The following is a 21,823-nucleotide window of genomic DNA, read 5'->3' as shown; positions in this document are numbered from 1 at the left end:
ATAAGGTATTGAGGTTGATGGGTCAAGACTTGTTGAAAGGTGGGCCTTAAGGAATCCCACATCAGTTAATGTGAGTTCGTACAAAATGATTGGTAGGACTATAGATACAATATGTTATGGTCAAACTGTTTTTATGGCAAGGAAAACAAAGCAATGTAGAGAGATGAATGGTTTATTCATGAGGCAAAATGATGAACTGAAAAGAAGGCAAAAATGTATGCGACTCAGAAAAGTAGACATGTATGAAGTCATGATGGATGAGGCAATCAATCAATGGACTTTAACATGGATTACTAATGAGGATTTGAAGGAAAGTGTGGGTAAACATATCATGACGCAAAACATTTATGTGTAGCGACAAATGTCGTGACATATGTAATTATATCCTTCAATCTTTCAATGATGAATGTGATTTTTGGAGATCACATCTGCATGAACTTGGATCGTCTGCGCACCTGTAAAAGCTCAGTACAAATCCTCCATGAAAAATGTGAGAGATTTTTGAAAGATATAAAACGCAAGTATCAATGCTAGCAACAAAATAAAATAAAACAATTTTTTTTTACCTGTTGCCTTTGCTCACTAGTTCCTAAATCCAAGAAGAAAAGTTAGCATAAAATGTTTTCAAAAATTATGAAATGTCCATTTGCAAATTTTTTATTTTATTTGTTTTTAATTGTTTTGATTTTATTATTATTATTATTTAATTGTTTTTTTTTTTGTTAAAGGCTATGGATAGCCATTAAATGAGAACCTTTCCAGTACAAATGCATAATATTCCATGCAAAGGAACTCAATGAATAATCATGATGGCCAACACCATTTGAGATGCAACCCCATAGCTCTAATTAATTGCATTTGATTGTTGACCACAAAGATGTCCCGACTCCTGATTATCTATCTGAGACTACATGTAGATTTCCCTGTCACCATATCACCTAGAAATTAGCATATTCAAGAGCTTGAATCCAAAATGAAAAAACAACAACTCTGCTGAACTCAAGCATGCTATTCTTATTCATATAACACATCATCATCTTTTTCATCTTCATCTGAATCCTGATAATCTGGAAGCATCAAATTTTCCACAGTTGCATTTCCCAGCAATGCATTGAGAATTGAACGATTCCACAAAAGAATCATTCTAGCCCGTATCAGTCTTATCCGCTCTACAAAGGCATGCCAACTACATGGACCACCAACTCCATCGTTAGAAGATCCTCTTGAAGAATCTTCCGAAAATGAATCAAGATGTTCAGGTTTGCTTGAGTATTTTAGAATATAGTGTTCTTGTGACTCTAGTGCCTCAAAATAAAATGCAAAGGGGAGAGGTATTCCAAAAACTTGAGCATGGCACACACATATAATACAACCCATCCATTTCTTGCTTATGAACCCTACCAAGTAGTTCAATCTGCAAGATTCCCCCAATGCACAAAACTAGTCTTGGAAGTTTGAATGTTTGCAATCTATCCTCCTGCTGCATCATGAAAACGGGTGATACATATGTCCAAACATAGTCTTCATTTGTACGTTCATTTGTTGGCATAGGCCTATCAATAATTTGATAGGTAAGCTCAGTTGAAAGATTGGTGGACTAGGCAATCAAGATCCTGTGGAGGGAAAGATCATAGGAAATCACATAAAGATAGGATAGCAATTAATTCAAATAGAGACGCTGATTTTTGGAAGATTTTTCTCTGACCAAGTTTAATGGATGCGTAAAAAAATGAGAGCAGTTGAAACCGTTGTTTATCCCCACTCACTCCACTAAGAAGCTAGTAATAAATTCAAGTAAGAAGCATGCTTTAGGGATGGCCCTCATTCTGTATCAAAAATATGCCATATGATGCCTTAGAAATGCATCATACTCTACCTCAGAACTATGTCATACTTTGCCTCAAAAGTACATCATACTCTGCCTCAAAATAGATGTGCGAGTTCCCCTAGAATGGTCACATGAGATGCCTCACACCAATTCCGTTAAGTTCTTATTAATCCTCGCTCATAGATGACACCCTGTTATGTTTGGCATCTGATGCACAAAGTTCATAACCCACACAGGATCATTGACCAAGGCAGCAGTGAAGCCTCCTAGACCAGGATTCATGTCCATGATATTGCGGTATCTTCCTTGACCCAGTTGTCGTATAAGCATGTTGTAGTTTTCTACCCTGTCATTCCATAGTTTATATACCTGACCTTTGGAGTTACGGAGGTTTCCATTTTTCTATACCAAGCATCATCAAAGTTACCATTTTTACAAATATGAGGAACCTTGTAAGCATTTCCCTTCTTCACACATTCCATGTGATTCATGGGTTTTTGCCATACAGCAAGATCACCCTTTTCAAACATTTGGGAACATCTTCAATACCATCTTTCTCTTGTTTTAGGTCTTTAGGAGTTCTTTCCCATCCTCTATGATTTTTTTTTTTATATATTTTTAATATTTTTTGTATTTTTTAATATTCTTTTAATTGTTTATTTTGTTATTGTGTTAAAAAGTACAAAAAAAAAGTAAAATACTTCCCAGAGACAAGCGAGCGGGAGCCTGGAGCAGCCTACATGAGAGGAACTAGATAGCAGGAGCCTGGTGCAGCCTCCGAGGCCAGTAGGAGGAAGCCCGGGGAGTGCGTAAAGAGACACAACCATCCACAAGTCTATGCGAAGCTCCAGAGTCATGGCCCTAGGAGGGGGCTGCGAAAATGAAATTCCCTTGCCACCTGAGCTAGCTACATTCCAAAATCTGGTTGTAGCATGCAATAAATGGCCAGCAACCAAAAACCATCAGAAGTTTGTAAAAAAATGGAATCCATCCCTACAGTTACTCTGCCAACTGAAGAACCCTGCAAAGCAGCATTAAACCTAGCAAAGCGAGGGCTTATTGGCCAATTCATAGGCTTATGGTCCTCGCCTAAAGAAGTAGAAGCTTGGGTGTAAAGGAACTGGTGTTCACTAGTCAAAGAATGAATAAAAAGCCATTTCGTCAGCAAAGGCTTCTTCGTATTCGTATTTGAAGTAGCAAAAGATAGGAACCTCATATTCAGAAACGACCCATATTTCATGGGGCCTCAAGGCCTCTATCTGAATCAATGGACTCCAGACTTTGACCTGACTCAGGATGTGCCCTCGTCCATTCCAGTCTGGGTATGATTGCCCCACCTACCTCTGCACTGTTGGAACCCTAAATCCTTAGAAACCATAAGAAACAATCTAGGAAAATACATTGACCGAGCAGAAAGAAGAGACCAATACTCCTGTGCGAGAATTTATGTAGAAGTAGACCTGGAGGAAGGTCTCCTTGAAGCCATTAAACTCACGGTGGCTGACTGGACACACATACAAGTCCTAGACTATGAGAAACTCCCATTTAAATTCCGGCACTACCATGGCTATGGGCATTTTGCCAAGCATTGCAAAAAGAAATCAGAGGATGGAGCTGAGAAGGAGAAAGGAGATCAATGGAATTAGGTTCAGAAATAAGGGCCAACTAAGTAGAGCAACAGGAATAAAGGGAAACTCATATCCACTGGGAGGGTTTCTCCTCCCGAAACCCAAGCAGAAGGAAGCTCAGTCCCTCCAATAGTAGACATATCAACAAACCCCTTTGATATACTCAGCACACCAGAAAAACTCCAAGACCCAACAGATAAAGAGGATGAACAACGGGCAAATAACATGGAAGAAAACAAAAGGCAAGAGGAATCAGTCCAAATCGCATCCCCAAAAGGTGCCTCTAGCTCCCCAACCTATGCAAATATGACAAGAAAGAAGACCCCTGAGATATCAGGATCCTCGGAAGATGAAACATCTGAGAGGCCCTTGAAAAGAGTGGGGAGGAAATCTCACAAAAAGGCTAGAGAAGAAGAAGTAGAGAGACAAAAAATGCAAGGCAGCCAGGCCACTATAGAGATGTCTATCGGTATAAATACTAGAACCAAGACTCCCAAGGGAGGTGATGCCCCAACCCCTACCAGTAAATAATGCAATTAGTCTCTTGGAATTGCAGAGGATTGGGGAACCCATCAAAATCTGAAGCAGTCAAGAGCCTACTAAAATCAGAACTTCCCGAGATTCTCATGCTCCAAGAGACTAAAGTAGAAGGTGAAGACCTTTTGGAACTCAACAAAGAAAAATGGAAAACAAAAGGTGGAAAAGTGGTAAGTGCTAGAGGTACATGTGGCAGGTTAGCCACTCTCTTGGAGTCTAACAAATTCCTGCTTGAGAGATCCTTTCAGACACAGCACTGGATTTACACTGAACTCTGACACCTATAAAGTAAGATAAACATTGCACTCTTTAATCTCTATGTACCTTTCCTCTATGGAGAAAAGGAACAATGTTGGCAAACTCTGACCGATTTTTTGGAAGCACACTCCCTCAATAATATAATTATTGCCGGAGACTTCAATCTAATCCTAGACCCAAAGGAAAAAAAAGGAGGAACCAGCAGTAGGGATTGCTTTTTCCCCTTAGTGGAAAACCTGATTCAACAATGGGATTTAATGGATTTCAAGCCAAAAAAAGGACTATACACATGGATTAATAACAGAATAGGGGAGGAGCATATCTCAGCCAGGTTGGATAGGTTCCTTCTTTAGAGTTCCTTCCTTTCCGAAAAGATGATCATCTCCACAAAAATTCTGCCAAAGTGGAAACCAGACCATAAATCCATCCTCATTCTGCTGGAAGAAGAAGAAAACCTGGGACCAATCCCCTTTCGATTCAACCCTCTATGGGAAAACAGGGAAGGGTTTTTGGATACAATGAATAAGGCATGGTCCATCCATGTTCTTGGATCACCCAGCTATGTTTGGGAGCAAAAGATAAAAGCCACACAAACAACCATGAAGCAATGGATAAAAAATCCCACAGTCTCTCCCACTACCTAATGAAAATAGAGCACAAAGCAGCTGCTGGACCTCCAAATGGGCCTGGAGACTCAAGACATAACCAGAGTAGAAATTCATAGTGAGCAAAACACCTAATCAACACCCTCCAAACATTTAGAGAAGAGGAAGAATATTTGAGGCTCAAGACACGTAATCTCTGGCTTGTGTCTGGAGACAAAAAGATAGCCTTCTTCCACAAGCAAATTCGAACCCACCTCTCTAGAAACCACATTGCCAAGATCACCTCGCGAGAAGGGACTGTTCTTAAAGCCACAACTTTGATAAAAGAGGCGGAAACCTCTCATTTTAATTAGTTTTTCAAAGAGGAAGGCGCAGAGGATGATGAGGAAGCTCACGACTTCCTCAAGAACGTTCCAAGGATGGTTAACGAGGAGGACAATGCAACTCTCGTGAATCCATTCACTGAAGAAGAAATTAGCAATGTCATATGGAAGATGGAACCAGACAAAGCCCCATGACCTGATGGATTCTCAATACACTTCTATAGACTCTGTTGGGACATCATCAAGGTTGATTTGTACCAAATGAGCAAAGGATTCCTACAAAAAGCCAAAGTGGGAGGAAGCACAAACTCCACCTTCCTAGCCCTAATTCCCAAAGAAGCCAACCTGGAGACATTCGACAGATTCAGACCAATATCGCTTTACAATGCATCCTACAAAATACGCATCAAGTTACTTACTAATAGAATAAAACCTTTGTTGGACAAACTCATCTTTCCCAATCAAGGAGTGGTTGTCAAAGGCAAGCATATCCTAGACAATGTGATAGTAGTGTAGGAAATCATCTATTCCAGCCATCAACGCAAAGATCAAGGTATGCTCATCAAACTGGACATGGCGAATGCCTTCGATAGAGTAAGACACTCATTCCTCCTCCAAGTTCTTTCTGCATTTGGTTTCAGCTCTGAATTTGTAAAAATGATTAAAGCATGCATTGGAGAACCTTGGATAGCCCCTCTAGTAAATGGTAGGCCGGTAAACTACTTCAAAGCTTCAAGGGGAATTAGGCAACGCTGCCCTCTGTCCCCCTTCCTGTATATTTTGATGGAAGACTCTCTAAGCCAAAATCTCACAGATGAGAAGCTCAACGGGACTCTTCCTAGCATTAGGGTGATACCCGGAACAAACCCAATAAATCACGCCTTTTTTGCCGATGACTTTATCCTTATGGGAGGAGCCTCCATTAAAATAGCAAGAGCCTTCAGTGGAGTAATCCAAAGCTTCTGCAGACTCTCTGGAGCTATGGTCAACAAGAGAAAAAGTGCAGTTTACGGCTGGGCGATAGACCAAGAATCTATACTCAGGATTGCCCAAGCCCTGGGCTTCATTGGATATGCCTTTGGGAAAAATTTAGGTATCTTGGCCTACCTTTAACCTTGGGTTCCACTAAGGCCCCTCATTGGATGGAAATTATCAGCAAAATTAAGGCTAAAATGACTGCTTGGGGCGGACAATGGCTTACTTCAGCCAGAAAGCTCACTCTAATCAAGTCAGTTCTCTCATCCCTTCTTACCTACCAGGCTTCTTTCCTTTTGGCTCCAAAAATTATCACCGAACATTTAGCAAAGTTGATTCAAAATTTTCTATGGCAAGGAGGAAAGGGGAACCAAAAAAAATTCCATATAGTAAGCTGGGACATAGTGAAAGGGCCAATATCTGAAGGTGGACTTCAGGTAAGAGATCCTGTGTTGGCCAATCTGGCGATGGGAGGGAAGATCCTCTGGAAAATCTTCTCAAACCAAAGAAACCATGTAAGTCAAGTTCTAATTAAAAAATATCTGCACAGACTCTCAACAAATAATATGGAAGGAGGATCTTCCCACAAAGGAACCACGCTGTGGAAGTTCTGCAACCAAGGCTGGAAATTCTTCAAAGAACATCTCTACAAAATTCCAAGAAATGGGAAAATAATTAGACTGTGGGATGACAAGATCATGGGACTCCATCCCCTAAATCTTGCTCCAAAAATAGCAGATTTGCGTAACTAACTCATCCAAAAAGGTATCCTCAAACTTGTTGACATATGCACATGGGATTCAGCAGGGAACTGGAGTAACTGGGCCCTCCATCACCCCCCTAATTGGATGCTCCCTCAAATCCATCAATTATTAGCTAAACTCACTGCTCTAGCTCCTGTGCATTCCATTCGAGGGACAAGTGGTGCTAGGGGAAGTCCAGAGCTTACTTAGTTCGAATGGGTTTTGCATCCCTACAAGAACAACAACATCATATCCATACTACAAAGCTTTGGCAGCATGTTTGGGACCCATTTGGTCTCCCAAAAATCAACTTCTTCTGTTGGATTCTCATGCAGAGAAGGACCCTCATTGGGGACAACTTAGAGAAAAGAGGAATCATGGGTCTACATAGATGTCCTCTCTGCTGCAAGGATCAGGAAACTATTGATCACTTGTTCATAGACTGCCCCTTTTCTCAAGAGATCTGGCTGCAAGCAATTATGGGGCTCAACGCCCAAATCCCTCAACAGTCTTTAGTTGTTAGTCTAATAGCAACTTGGAAAGAATGTTATCCTCACTCTTTGAATAGCAACTCAACATGGACTAAAATTTGGAATGTAATACCAAAATATATCTGTTGGGAAATCTGGTTGGCTAGGAATGAAGGCATCTTCAACAACAGACTTCAATCCACCAACATAATGGCTGCCAAGGCCAAAGCTTTACTACTGGAAACTATTGAAAATAGACCTCATAAGCTAGATAACTCCCTTCTTCTTGAAGAGCTCAGCTAGCTAGTTGAATCCCTGAGACGCGCCAGGATCAATAAGAATACCTTCTTGTCTAGACATAACCCAAAGTGGCGTCTTCAGATCTCTGAGGCGGAATTTAAAAAATGGTGGAAAAATTAGGGCAAAGTCACGGTTTTCTTCGACGAAGCCTCCAAAGGAAACTCGGGGATATCAAAGGCAGGAGGAAAAATTTACTCCACAGATGGACAAAAACAATACAGCTTTAGTTGGGGCCTAGGTCAGGGCACCAACAATCAGGCTGAGATCCTCAGACTGCTCAAAGTGTGTCAGCTGGCTTAGAGGAACATAGGGGAAACCCTTCAAATATTTGGGGATACTGAAATCCTGATTAAAATCCTTAACACAGGTGACCAACTCAATAGCTATGCTCTAAACAAGACCCTTGAAAGAATAAGAAAGATGGCTCAAAACTTCACATCCTACTCATTCTACCATGTCCTACGAGCTCTGAACAAGGAAGCTGATATAATGGCTAACAAAGGATGTCTTCTAGCTCAAGATATGCTGGTAAAGAATGATGAAGAACCTGAAAGGCACCCAATACCTTAACAGATAAGGAGAGATGATCAAGGACAGAATTCTGTAGAACAAAGGCTGGCATAGACAAACTTTCACTGTCAAGAAAGAGTGGGCCACTCCTCGATAGGCTATAGGTTTTCACATGGGCCAACAGTTTTTGGGTGTTTTAACAGGGCGCAGAATTGTATCCAATCAAAGGATGGTTTTGAAGGAAGCGACGCATAGGATCTGGGTGGGGGATGATTCGATGGTCATCGCACACTGGAAAATGTGGGGTGTTAAAGTCGCGAGGAGTGGTAAGCAGTTTACATCGCACTGCTTCTGGCTACTGGGCAGTATTTCATGAATCAGATGCGATGTACCATAGGGCTCGATGCGTGGCTAGTCAAAACCGCCCATATCGCGTGCTTCTGTGGTGTTATGGGTTAGATAGCGAGGGATGCAATAAGCGTCGGATCTGTTCAGGGGAAGATCTGACGGTTATCGCTTGTTGTACATGGCGGGGTATTATCCTTGTTATGGGGTGGGGTACAAAGGTGGGATCAGGTTAAGGATCAGACAGGGAGGGACATGACAAGCATCGGATCTGGGCGGGGTTGATCTGACAGTCATCGCGCATTGCAAAAGGAGGGGTGTTAACTACGCTGAGAGTGGTAAGCGGTTTTCATCGCACCACTCTTGGTTGTTGGGCAATTTTCTACGAAGCGGACGTGATGCCACTTAGTGGCTGACACGTGGCAGGACAAAACAGCCCATATCACGCACTCTTGAGGTGTTAAGGGCCGAACAGAGAGGGACGCAATAAGCATCAGATCTGGATGGAGGAAGATCTGATGGTAATCACGAGCTAAACATGGCCAGGTTTTAACCTTGAAGTGGGGTCAGGTACTGATGAGAGCCTTGGTATATCGGAGGCGAGGACAGGTTATATATTAATATAGTTTAATATATGCAGGTTTTGTATAATTTGGACTGTGAATTAAAGTTTATTCAGGATTTATCTTAACCCAGGAAAGTACCAAAGCAACAAAAAAAGAGGAAATGTAAGACAGGACTCTAAGACGCCAAAAGCATAGCAAGGATCTCTCAGCCATGCCAAATGCGTAAAAGCAGTAGGTATTCTTTGATACAAAAGCTAGAATATGAGGACTCTATAGAACCAGAATTCTTTCAATTGACTATAATCGAGGTTGTTTGGCATGCCCAACCTCTTCTTATAAATAAAATTCAACTGTTTCTGTTAAAAAAAAATAAAAAAATCCTATACTTAATTTTTTTTTAATTTTATGTTGTTTTTTTTTAACTATTTTTTTTTTTAAATTGATTTATTTTCTATTGTTTTTTTTAACTAAAATAAAATTGATTTTATTTGTTTAAATTAAAAATTAAAAATAAATTTTATTCCTAATTTTTTTAATTTTTATGTTGCAACAAATTAAAAAGAAATTAAATGTATTTCTAATGATCTTTTTAATTTGTATGTTGTTTTTTTTTTAAATCTTTAGAAACAAATTGAATTTCATTCCTAAATTTATTTTTAATTTTTCTTTTAAATTAAAATATTAAAAAAAAACTGAATTTTATTCTAATTTTTTAAATTTTTCTGTTGTATTAAAATCAAAATCTTTTCAAAAAGATATTAAATTTTTTTCTAATTTGTTATGTTGTTTTTAAAATCAATTTTTTTTTTGAATAAATAAATTTTATTCTAACCCTTAAAACAATTCAAATTTTTTTATTGATTTAGGATGAATTTTTTTTAGCAAATGGAGACAAGAATATTGCAAACACTGAAAAGTTTATAGACATCCTACTTTATGATCCTCAATATCGTGCAAAGACACAGGAGGAGAGCATACTTATTTGAAACAAAAAATATCACCTTACCTATTCTATGCTAATTGAAAATTACAAACCATTACGTGTAATTAAATTTCCAATGTAACCATTCATGCAATAGTAATAAAAATATATTCATTTTCAATTTTGCAATTTTAAAATGAAAACATACAAGGATGATCGAATCTAGTTTTTGCGAGTGTGATTTAATGAAATAAGAACAAAAACGAAATTGATCGAACGTGGTATTTGCTTGAAACCATCGAAACCACCTTTTTATAATGCTTTCATAGGCGTGCTTTCCACTCTGATTCAGATAATGCTACAACTTCTCTTTGTCCTCCTCAATCTCCTGTTCGAATAATCGTTCATGATCAGATATACAGGATTCTTCGAATGTTAATTCATTGTTTTCTTCTGGAGGAGTAGTTAAGCTATTGGCTGCTATCAAGATTTCTTCTTCGCAAAAAGAGGAGATCCTGACTCTTGCTAGGATCTGAGTGAGTTGTTCCAAACTTATACTCATCATTCTTCCATATATACATATGGATTTTTATTGTGTTCTTTTTTTTTTTAGTGAATGGGGGTTTTTGGTTTGTGTTCTATTTCTATGTTTTTTTATATGAGAATAAACGTTAAATGAAAATGCCTAAATTCAATTAACCCTAAATAAAAATGATCCTACATGAAAATGATTCCTAAACAGTCCTCCTATCTAGCTTACATCTAAGTTTTCTTCCTTAGTAACGGCGCCAAAATGTTGGTCGATTTAATTGTATGCTAAATCCCTATCATTTAATTTGTCTACCCAGGGGTTTCGTAAACTTAGAAGTAAACCAAAATATATGGGACCTCAGATGAAACTAGTGTAGGAAGTTTGTTTAGAATGGAAATGCATATTACAAATCTAAACTATTTTGAAAAGAAAAGATCCAAATCTATTTTATGAAAGCATAAAAATGTTTGATCAATGGAATTATTTTACTTTAGAAGATAGAGAAGAGTCTCTTGTTCAAGCGTCTTGATTGTCCTTCTACAATCTTTCTATAATAACATTGCCAAAAATCTAAGAAAGCAGGAAATAAAGCATATAAATGAAAGCAAGTAAATATTGTTTTTAGTTCAGTTCTTAGCTCATGGATAAGAGTCTCCTAACTTAGGAGGACTTGGTTATCCTTCTCACATAAAAACTAGCTATTGAAAGGAAATTAATCTTCACATAAATGTAATCTAGGGAAGCATATAAGAAATTAAATCTTGTTTTAGCTCAGTCTAGCTCAGGGAGAAGAGGCTCCTAACTTAGGAGTTCCTGGTTGTCCTTCTCACACAAAAACTAGCTATTGAAAGGATATCAATCTTCACACGACAAAACATGGCCATAACATGAATTCATACTGAAATTATCTACAAGTATTTACAAAAAAAAAATAAGATGTACATCTAGAATTAAAACTAGTATATTCAAAAGTATGAATATTATTCTACAATAAAGTGTGCTTATCTTGGTATGGGTATTCTTCCATTCCTCAATGAGCACACATGAACAACTATCACACCTTAAGAATCAAACAACACTCATAACTCATGATTTGGAGAAAATGATATTATTCATGCTGAATGAACAATCATAAATCTGATGCTAATGAATAACTGATAACTATTCTTCTTCATTTGAAGGATGCTCCTCTGATTTATACATGAATTAGGGATATCTACTCAATAAATGTAGATCCCTTAAATATCTACTAGATCCATACTTGTCTCAACTTATCCCTAAATACTAGAAACAAATCCTATGACACATCAAGATCTCCATGATCTTTCTCTTTGGAATATGGTCCACCTTTTGAGTTGAAATTCGAATTTGATCTTGCGAGGCCACATAAGGGTGCCTTGGAAGCTTCCAAATTATCTACACATGTCATCAAACTCAAGCCACTCTTAGGTATAAGCAAATACATGTTATTTCTCTAACTTTTAATCATAAATTCACTCTAAATACTTGAAATTAATAACTTTGGAAAATGTAAATGTGAACTCATGTAGTAATGATAATGTAGGTTTATGTAGTGATAATGTTATGGAATGAGGTGACAAAATGAGGATAAAGGTGAAAAATAGAGTGAAAGTGAATGTTATTTTGGCGGCCCAACACCAAGTTCACCAAGGGCAGTGTTTTGAATCATTATAATAGTTTAAAAAATCACAATATTAACAAGGATGGCTTCATATTATTCTATAGAGATGTATATTTGTGCTACAAAGACTAGGGTTATAGTGTTTTTGGCAAGAAAGATACTTGGTAATAAACTCGATGCTAGAAATATAAATTCTTGTCAAATTTTAATTGAAAAAGGAATAGCTTAGTGGAGTGACGTGGCATTCAGCATGAAACCCTAGGTGTCTTGGTGAGGGTAATCCTAGGAAGCTAAGAGAAAATATATCTTAGTGTTGTTGGGCCAAATAAAGAGATATTCAAGGGTTTTATTGCCATGGAGGCCAAAAGCAACTTGTAGTTGTTGGGGCACAATTTTGGGGTCAAGATGAGATGGAGGAATGTTATATTGGCCAACTAATGATAAATTTTCCCATGTGCCAAGCTTTCTCTCTAAGCCTTGGTTGAAGTGGTGAATCCCTTTTTAAGTGTTGGTCAAGGTTTTTTAGCATGTGGGGAGCTTGAGAGAGCTAGGGTCAATGGGGAATGAAAAAACATAGACTTACCTCGCAAAAGGAGTGTCTTAAATTTACTCAATTGATGTATAAAAAGAACAATCACCGAATAAAATATGAGAAAGAGATAAATGGAAGGATCAACACTATAAATGAGTGGGATACATCTAACCATACTTGAGCTGAGAAAGTTTATTCTAGCATTGAAAACGAAAGATGAAGTATATTTCTCCATATATGAATTATTTTACTCATGAAAGCCAATAAATGTGACAAATAATGGCATTATGGGGCCCTTTTAAAGAGTTTCATTGAGGTTTATTGCATTAATTCTTCAATAAATTCCTTTGTTAAATTTACTTCCAGTAGTAGATGAGTCACTGACATATTGGAAAAGTTAAAGCATGAGTGTCATGCATGAAATAAATCTTAAAAAAGATGCCATATCACTAGAATTACCATCAATAGAGTGATGAAACATTATACTAAGGCTCAAGAGGGTGATATGTTGCTACATTGGCCCATAATGGAGCAATATAATGAGATGATTGAGTTGCAAGATGACTTTAAGGACAAGTTGTGAGAGTTTATCACTTATCTAAGGCCTAGTGGAATGATATATCACTTAGTAGAGGCTAAATGGAGTGATATTATGTGTCAAAGGAGATGTAAGGTAAATTTAAAATCAAAACTTGAGTGTGTATCGGATGAGGCTCAGAGAGTGGGGGTAGGGAGGTGAATTAGTATGAAGAAGTTTTTTACTTATTTAAACATTTGAACATCATAAAACATCAATATCATAAACTAAAGTAACATAAGATATAAATGGAACCCCTTATGGAAGAAAACCATAAAACTTCTTTATATGATTTATATTGTAGGAACCAACCTACTATTACATTAGTTTGTAGGCACCAACCTACAAGAGACACTGACCCCCTCTGCTACATTGTAGTTACCAACCTACAAGAGACAACAATCAAATATGATTCTTTATAGGCACCAAAGAGAAACCAATTCCCTCTACTGCTTTGCAAGCACCAACCTATAGGAGACACCAATCCCTTTTGTTACTTTGTAGGCATTAACCTGAAGGAGACACCAATCCCCAATGTCGTAAGATTTGTAGTCAAACCTACAATAGACACTAATCACCATTATTACAAGAATTATAGGAACCAACTTACAAGAGACACCAATCCCCACTATTGTAATATTTGTAAGAAACAACCTACAATAGAGACCAATCCACATTGCTACAAAAATGTATAGGCACCAACCTACTTCACTAAATCTACTTGCTTCTTCAGAATGTTTGTTAGCTACTTATACTTTCACCAAAGTTTCTTGTTTCTTGTACCTTCACCAAGTCTATTAGTTGCTTGTACCTACACCAAGTCTAGTTATTGCTTGTTCCTTCATCAAGTCTACTTCTCCCAAAACTTGTTGCATTTGGATTCTTCCTAAGAACGAACCTGCACAACATGTCATGTATCCAATTTTTGCAAATATGGTTACGGAATTTCTACCACATGTACCTGGATCTATCTTCTCTATCCCCTTCAAATTTTTCAGTCTAAAACATATCAAAAATAAATTCATAAAAAAATGCCAATCTAACATGTTTGAAGTATGTTTTAGGATAATTCAAGGAAACTAACTTCCTCAGATGATATTTATGAAATTATAGCAAAACAACGTTTGAAATTTCTACTATAGGTACCTTGAGATCTCTTCTTTGTCTCCTATTGTGATAGCTCCTTTGGAAAAATTCCCTTCTTACAAACAATTGTAATACTATTGTAATAAAATATAAAAGGATGAGATATGATATGGTACACATAGTTCAGAGCTTAGGGAGGAGGTTGCTTTGAAAGTTAGAGATGTGGCTATTAAATATAATTTATGGGTTGATTGGTGTCCTTTTAATGGGACTAATCATATATTAATTAGTTGGGAAATAAGGACAGACCCATAACTTGTTCGAGAAAAACCACAAGAAAAACAAGGACAGAAAAATAATTGGAAAGAGTGGGTTGCATTGGCAATACAACATGCCTAGAATCTCCAACGACTGAATGAAATGATGGAAAAAAGGGAGACCAACATAGAAATAGGGGGCATGTAGACAAAGAGAGGGATCGAGAAAATAAAGAGGGAGAAATCCATAGGACGGGAAGAAAGAGGCATCTCTCTTAGTGCATAAGGGAGGTTGAAAAAATACCATGTAAAATATATGCAAAGGAAAAACCTTCCTGGAGATAATGCAGAGCTCAAAGGAGCACGTGAATATTTGGAGGCACTAGCGATGCTCACTTACTTGATTACTTGGAAAAGATAGGAGAATATAAGGACTCCTAATGGTGATGAGTACCCTTCCTCAAGCTCTGAAATATGGCTCAGGGGTGAAAACAACAAGAAAGATTGGTTGCATCTTGCCAAAGGTGGGCAGAGAGTTAGAGTCCCAATATTAGTTGTTAGGTTTCTTCATTATTAGATAAGTGACCATATAAATTTGTATGCATATAGATCTCATAATCCAGGCTTGTTGAATTGTTTAAATCCTTTATGAATGCTTGGAATGATTCCTACATGACTTCGGGAAAATGGAGTGGTTTTGTGTGATTTAAGAGAAATAGATTCCTTCTAGATCTGTATATGTGCTTTAGGATTACAACTTAGTATTTGTTAGGTGCATGAAAAGATTGGACCTCTGTACTTGATTTAATCATGCGCGTTTAAAATGTATAATATCAATAGTCCTATTTTGTGTGTTTTTTATGAGGAAAATGCATTTTATTCATCACATCGCACTTATGGACAACTAAGTGATTATTGTGGATCCAGTGGCTAAATTCCTGTACTTATTTATATGCATGAAGTTGGTCTGATTTCTTTAATGCAAAAAATGTGCTCTCCTTGTCTTTAAGAGCCTAAAATTAGCTTAAATTTCTTGAATATAGCAGTTATATGGAACCTGTGTCATCATGAGCCTGAAATCAATCTATTTACCTAAGTATGAAAGATGGGAAGAATCCTTGTGTTGAAATGATCCCTGTGTTTTTAATGATTTACATGAGTGGCCTTTATATGACTACAATATATATATATGTATATGTATACTAAGACGAATTTGGAGTCAGACCCCAAATTCTTACCAAAACCACTGCAACCAGGACTTGGACTAATTATTTTGCAAAAACCACCAGGTTCAACCCTATCATATGTTGATACGCATATGGAATGAGTGAGGGTTGAGTCTTTATAATCTAAGGGTTCAAGCACTAAGATGTAATAGGACCTATGCTATAGAACCACCGTGGCTGAGTTATGAGGGTGAAAGGGCCCAAGTATTGTCATATCATATATGTTGGGGGTTGGAAGATTAGGGCTCAGAAGAGATGGAAGGCCCAATCCTCGTAAGTCAATTCATCATGCATAAGGACAAAAGGTGGAACAAGAGAAATATGAACCATTGAGAGTTGAACGCTTGTAGACATTCATGTGTCCTGATACTTGTCCCCAGAGATTTCGATGGGAGCCTCAAGGAGAAACTCATAATATTTTATTTGCGAGGTGACTAAGTGTTGTGGGGTTGGTTTTACACCTTAGCACTAAGTGGCGAATGGAAACTCGAGCTCCCTTTAGAACATGATTTAATGCAAGTTGCGCATTGTTGGGGTATATCGGTACCCACAGATACATGGCACATAATGTGGATCATGCATCAAAGGATGAAATAACCTCGCTCTTTAGGACTAGTGACATCACCTTGGACCTCGGACTCTGGAGGTTTTGCATAGAGTCACTGCAGAGAACTATCTAGATTTTATTTCCAAGTAGATGTGGCATAATGGGATAATGTACATATCATGAGGTGAAAGGCTGAAGTCGTTCAGAGGTTTTGGTCCACATTAGCGACAGGTCCCACAAGTTCCACATTATCCCAAAAGTTTATACCTTAGAAGAACTTCCGAGAGACTTCCCAAGAAATTTCTGAGATTTAATCTCTAGGATGAGGTGGTAGGGAGAAGTGCTTGCACCGCGTACTACACCCATGATATATGTGTAATGTGTGATGGAACGTGCTAAGAGAGGTTTAAAAAGTATGAATAGGTTGACAAATTCCAGGTGGCCCATGACATGGACAACCACATGGGCACCACATGGCAGGTAGATGATGTGGTGCTAGCTAATTTTCCAATACTTTAATCAGCCATATATTTTGATCCGAGAGTTGGAATGAGATAAATTTCATATTGTTGGAAAGGTATCGACAATATCAACACAATAATGTCATTTGTTTTAAGTCTTAAGAAGTTGACAAGGTTCTAAAAATTTAGACCCCATTTCCATAACTGGACATTGGAGGTCGGGTCATCATACTAACTGCCTTCTTCTACCCTCAACTGGGGCTATGGTTTTGTACGGGTTACGTTATAGAGTGGTCTCAAAGTTTCTAGGTTCAACACTTGGACTGGATGGGTTCTATCACAGATGAAACAGAGCCAAGGGTGCAATTTTAAGCCTTTGGAAGTAAAATTGATGCCCGATTATTGAATTTAAGAGAGTAGTAAATCTAATGATTAGATATCTAGAGATGGAATGTAGCATAAAATTTGGGTGCTTAGCTGAGGGTAAATAATTTTTGCATGCTACTCATAACACATATTGCAGATTTTATGTTGTTATGGAATTTGATTATAGAATTGAATGTGGATTGCAATAAAGTTGCTAGCATGTTGTCACAGGGATGCATTAGCAATGCATGCAGTTACTATCATGGATGATGAAGGTCAGGATAACTTATTGTTATGACATGGGATTACTATTATTTCTTTAAAATGTTGTAGAAATTCCTGCATGGTTTTGTGCACAATTTTTTTAGTGTATTATCACTATCGGTTAAGTGATGTATTCCTTCATAATTGGAATGAAGGCACATGTGAATGCTCATATGATATGAGGGATTGGGAAGATCCTTGTGTTGCTTGTATTGCATAACATAGATGGTTTTTGATTGAATGTGTGTGTGTGTGTGTATACACTAATTGGGATGTGAGAATCCCATGGTTTATATTATGTGGAAAAGAGCCTCAGTGGATTGAAGGAATGATATTCTAAGACCCCATTAGAGAGTGAATTGTTTCGTTGATTGCTTACTTGTGCAAGTGGCTGCTAAGGTGTAGCATTGTGATGGAATGGTTATGTATTGACTGAGGAATATTGTATGCATATCCATGTTTCATTTGTAATTGTGATCATTATAATTTATAAGATGGAATATATTAATGTTAGATATGGCTTTCTAACTATCCCCTTTGAGATTGTAAATTCCATGATTGTTCGCCTTGGAAAAAAGGTTGGACTTAATGATCGTAGTTTTCCTTAGTAATGAGGTTGAAGTTAATGGCTACTGCTAATCTTAGCAAGAAGGATAAATCAAAACTGTGATGGCATGATGGAAACCACGTTGATATGAACATATATTTATCTTTGAATTTCAAAACCAAACTGATGTATATATTTAATTGTGTCCTGGCTTAAGCTATGTGACAAATGAGAAATTTTGTTATGAAACCAACTCACAAAAAGATAGAAAAGATAGATGAATGCCTTAGAAATAAGCCTCTTCGAGGGGGCAACCTCCTTTACATTACACAAATGAACAATTCTTCGATGATACAAATGAAAAGACTTCCTTTCTATATATAGGATTCTAAGGGGTCATAATATAATCAGAGCTGACATAACAATAATAATGTAAGGGCACAATAATAACAATAGTGGGCTTCTATGGGGCACAATAATAACAATATGGGGACTACATGGGCACAACAATATAATAAGGGGGTTGTACTAATAACAATAAGGGGTTACATTAGTAGTATAGGGACCTAACAAATTTGAATATGTGTGGATAGTTGCAGGGTATCTTACTTGGCTTAGCTTGGAAATGGGACTATTGCTATATTATTTATTGTATTTCGTTAATGCACTAATAGCTGAGTATGTGTGGTAGCACATAGCAAGACTTAGTGGTAGTAAAAGGAAGCATGTATCATGTCATGGTGTAACAATATATGGACCAAATCCATCAAGAATGATAAATACTCTAAAAGAAAAGAACCTTTATGAATTTTGAGGTTGTTCTCAAGGACTTAGAATATGAGCTAAAGATACATAGGGAAAAACTTAGAAATCTCAATAGGAAACAACAAGAATTGGTCAAGTGGAGCTCCAAATTGAAAAAACATTGTAGGAATTGACATATCAAACTTAATCCTCAAAAAGGAAAAAATACATTGGAAGGAAGAGGCCTTGTGAGATAAACATGGGAAGAGGATATTTTCCTATTGGTATCATGGAGAAATGCATTTGAGAAAGGACTATCCTCGTAGGTAAAAAAAGAAATAAAATAGCTCTTACGATCCATTGGAACATGAATCAGTGATGCAAGATGTCGAGGAGGAGGAAGGGTAATTCCCTCAAGCTCCTTGATATATAGTTATGTGTTGAAAATATCCCCTTTGAATTATTGAGAGATGTGATATTTTATGGTTCCATAAATCGTGGAAAAGCCTTGGACACACACACACACATATATATATGGTGATGAAGGACATAGTGAACATTGTACTCACAAAGTTGAGTTATTATGGGATATTTTTAAATTATGGCATATCAACCTACCTTTGTTTGTGGTTTTATATTGTTGCCACAAAGTTTATTGTTTCCCTTGCTTTCATTTTTAATTTTTTTCCTTTCAACTTTCATGCCAGGGGCTTGGGGAAAAATTGTTGGGTGTCGTAGGAAATCCACAGAGCTCTTGTGAGACAACTAAGTCGAACTTAGCATAGAATGAAACTTTAGAGACAGACCTACGCATGAAGGACAATGAGGAAGGTTGGGAACATATAATGTGTGATTGGCATGGATAAAAACATGTTGATGTTGGTTAGAAGGGCTGAAATATGCCATGAATGGAACACCTTGGAGAGTTGCTCATGAATGTGAAAAAATACATAAATGAAGAAATTTGCATGGCTAGAACTCAACTATGCAAAAATATCTAGTACAAAATAACAACTGGAAGCACTGGCACTAAAAGCAATGTGAAAATATGAAGGGAGGAATTTGTCTAAAATAATTTCTCGGCCACATTAGTGATTGTTGTTGAGAATTATATACATGATGTGTATAATTGAAGGGAGTTCTATAAAACCTGGCTCTATTTGACATATGTTAATGTATGTTATGTCCATAAATAAGTGGACAACAATATGGCAACTAGGTCGACTAGTTTAGTCCATGTGATAATGGACAATGATAAGACAACCATGAAAATACCACAAAGGGGGTTCTCCTAACTGTAACTCAAATGTACGTATGTAAATATGTTTTATGTTCATGATCAATCCAATGTTTATATACATATATGAATGCCATTGTGACTCATATACCTTGTTAGGGATCATTCTTGTGGAATAATGATTGTTCATATTCATTTAATGCAAATGTGGATGGCATGTAAGATTCTCGGTTGTGTAAGGAATCAAGTGGGAAAAAATAGCCCTAGATGATCTATGATTGTAATATCATGTGAATATGATTATTATATTATACCCATGTTTATATTATGAATGGGGAATGTTGAAGGATATATTAGCAAAGCGAAAGAAGTGTGATATGTGGCATGTTAGGACAAGCATGAATAATTCAAGAAAACATAGACTCCAAATTTGCATTGTGAATGCATGCGATAAAGCATGGGAAATACACTAGAGGCAATTTTTCCTAGTGTTTGTGGATAGAGATGACGTGATATTTGGATTTTCAACATGGTTTGTAGATGTTATACTGTGCCATGTGTATTGTGTATGTGTTTTGTTGTACCATGTGTATTCATTGTGTTGTATCATGTGTATATGTGTATTTGTTTTGTTGTACACTATATATATGTGTATATGTTTTGTAATGTTTTGGGATAAGAAGGTATGGGACTGTCTGGCCCTTGTGTTGTGTAATGTGTTTAGGATAGGTGTGTATGGAATTGTTTGGGCCTATGTTGATTATGATAGGTAGACTACCTGGAATGGGCATTTCTTGGACCTGTGAAGGTGTGAAATAAACCTATATTTTGTAGACATAAGACTACTGGGATTTGTAGTTCCCATATTCGCAGGTTAGTGATTGAGATTATTTATATTTATCAGTTACTAAGTGCTCACGTTAGGGCTAATGAACCACTTAATAAACTTGAGGTCGAAGAGAAGAGAAGGAATTGGGTGCTTGTCTAGTTCGCAACTAATCTAGTGTGTGTACAAGGTTGAATAGAAGAGAAGGAATGGTGCTTGTCGGGTTGGAAACCAATCTAGTGTGTGTATGGGGTCAAAGAGAAGAGAAGGAATTGGGTGCTTGTCAAGTTTGGCTACCAATCCAATGTGTGTACGGGAAGAGAAAAGGCCATTGGCTTCTTGTTGGGTTAGGCAACCGATCTAGTGTGTGTAGAGAAAGAAGTAAAGAGAAACTCAAGATAAGTATCAGTGACTCATTTGATTTCATGAAAAATCACAACTAGGAATGTGATGTGATATTTTGATTTATGATGATTTGATCTATGAAATAATTTGACCTGTTGTAATAGGAACCAAAATAAAATTTCAAATGTCACGTCATTAATACACTGTAAATTAGGTATGATTTAAAATATTGCAATTGCTTATGATGATACTCATGGATATTTATGTGTTATAGTGTAGGAAATCATAGAACTTCTCAGGTTTGGTGGATGGACTTGGATGCAAGATGAATAATAGTAGCAACAAAGGAATTAAAGCATGCAACAATATGCTAGTAAAAAAATCAAGGAATATGGTCATTGTGGGAGACTAACAACCAATAGTGTCCATCAATTTCTATGAAGAATGCCATGACCGGTATAAAGGTGTTGAAGAAGGGACTTGCCTCGGTTATGATACTCTTTTGATGTGAGGAGAACTTTCAAAGTAATGGATCACTCGAGGGACTGGGAAGCAAATAAGGGGATTCTTGAAATTGGAAGGTGGGTGACTACATGGAAGAGGGACTATATCACCAGAGGGACT

This window comes from Pinus tabuliformis, chromosome 6, assembly GCF_031772625.1.
Source record: "Pinus tabuliformis cultivar Carrire ecotype Pingquan chromosome 6, CPIR1, whole genome shotgun sequence".
Lineage (NCBI taxonomy): Eukaryota > Viridiplantae > Streptophyta > Pinopsida > Pinales > Pinaceae > Pinus > Pinus tabuliformis.
Note: the sequence above shows the minus strand (reverse complement) of the source record.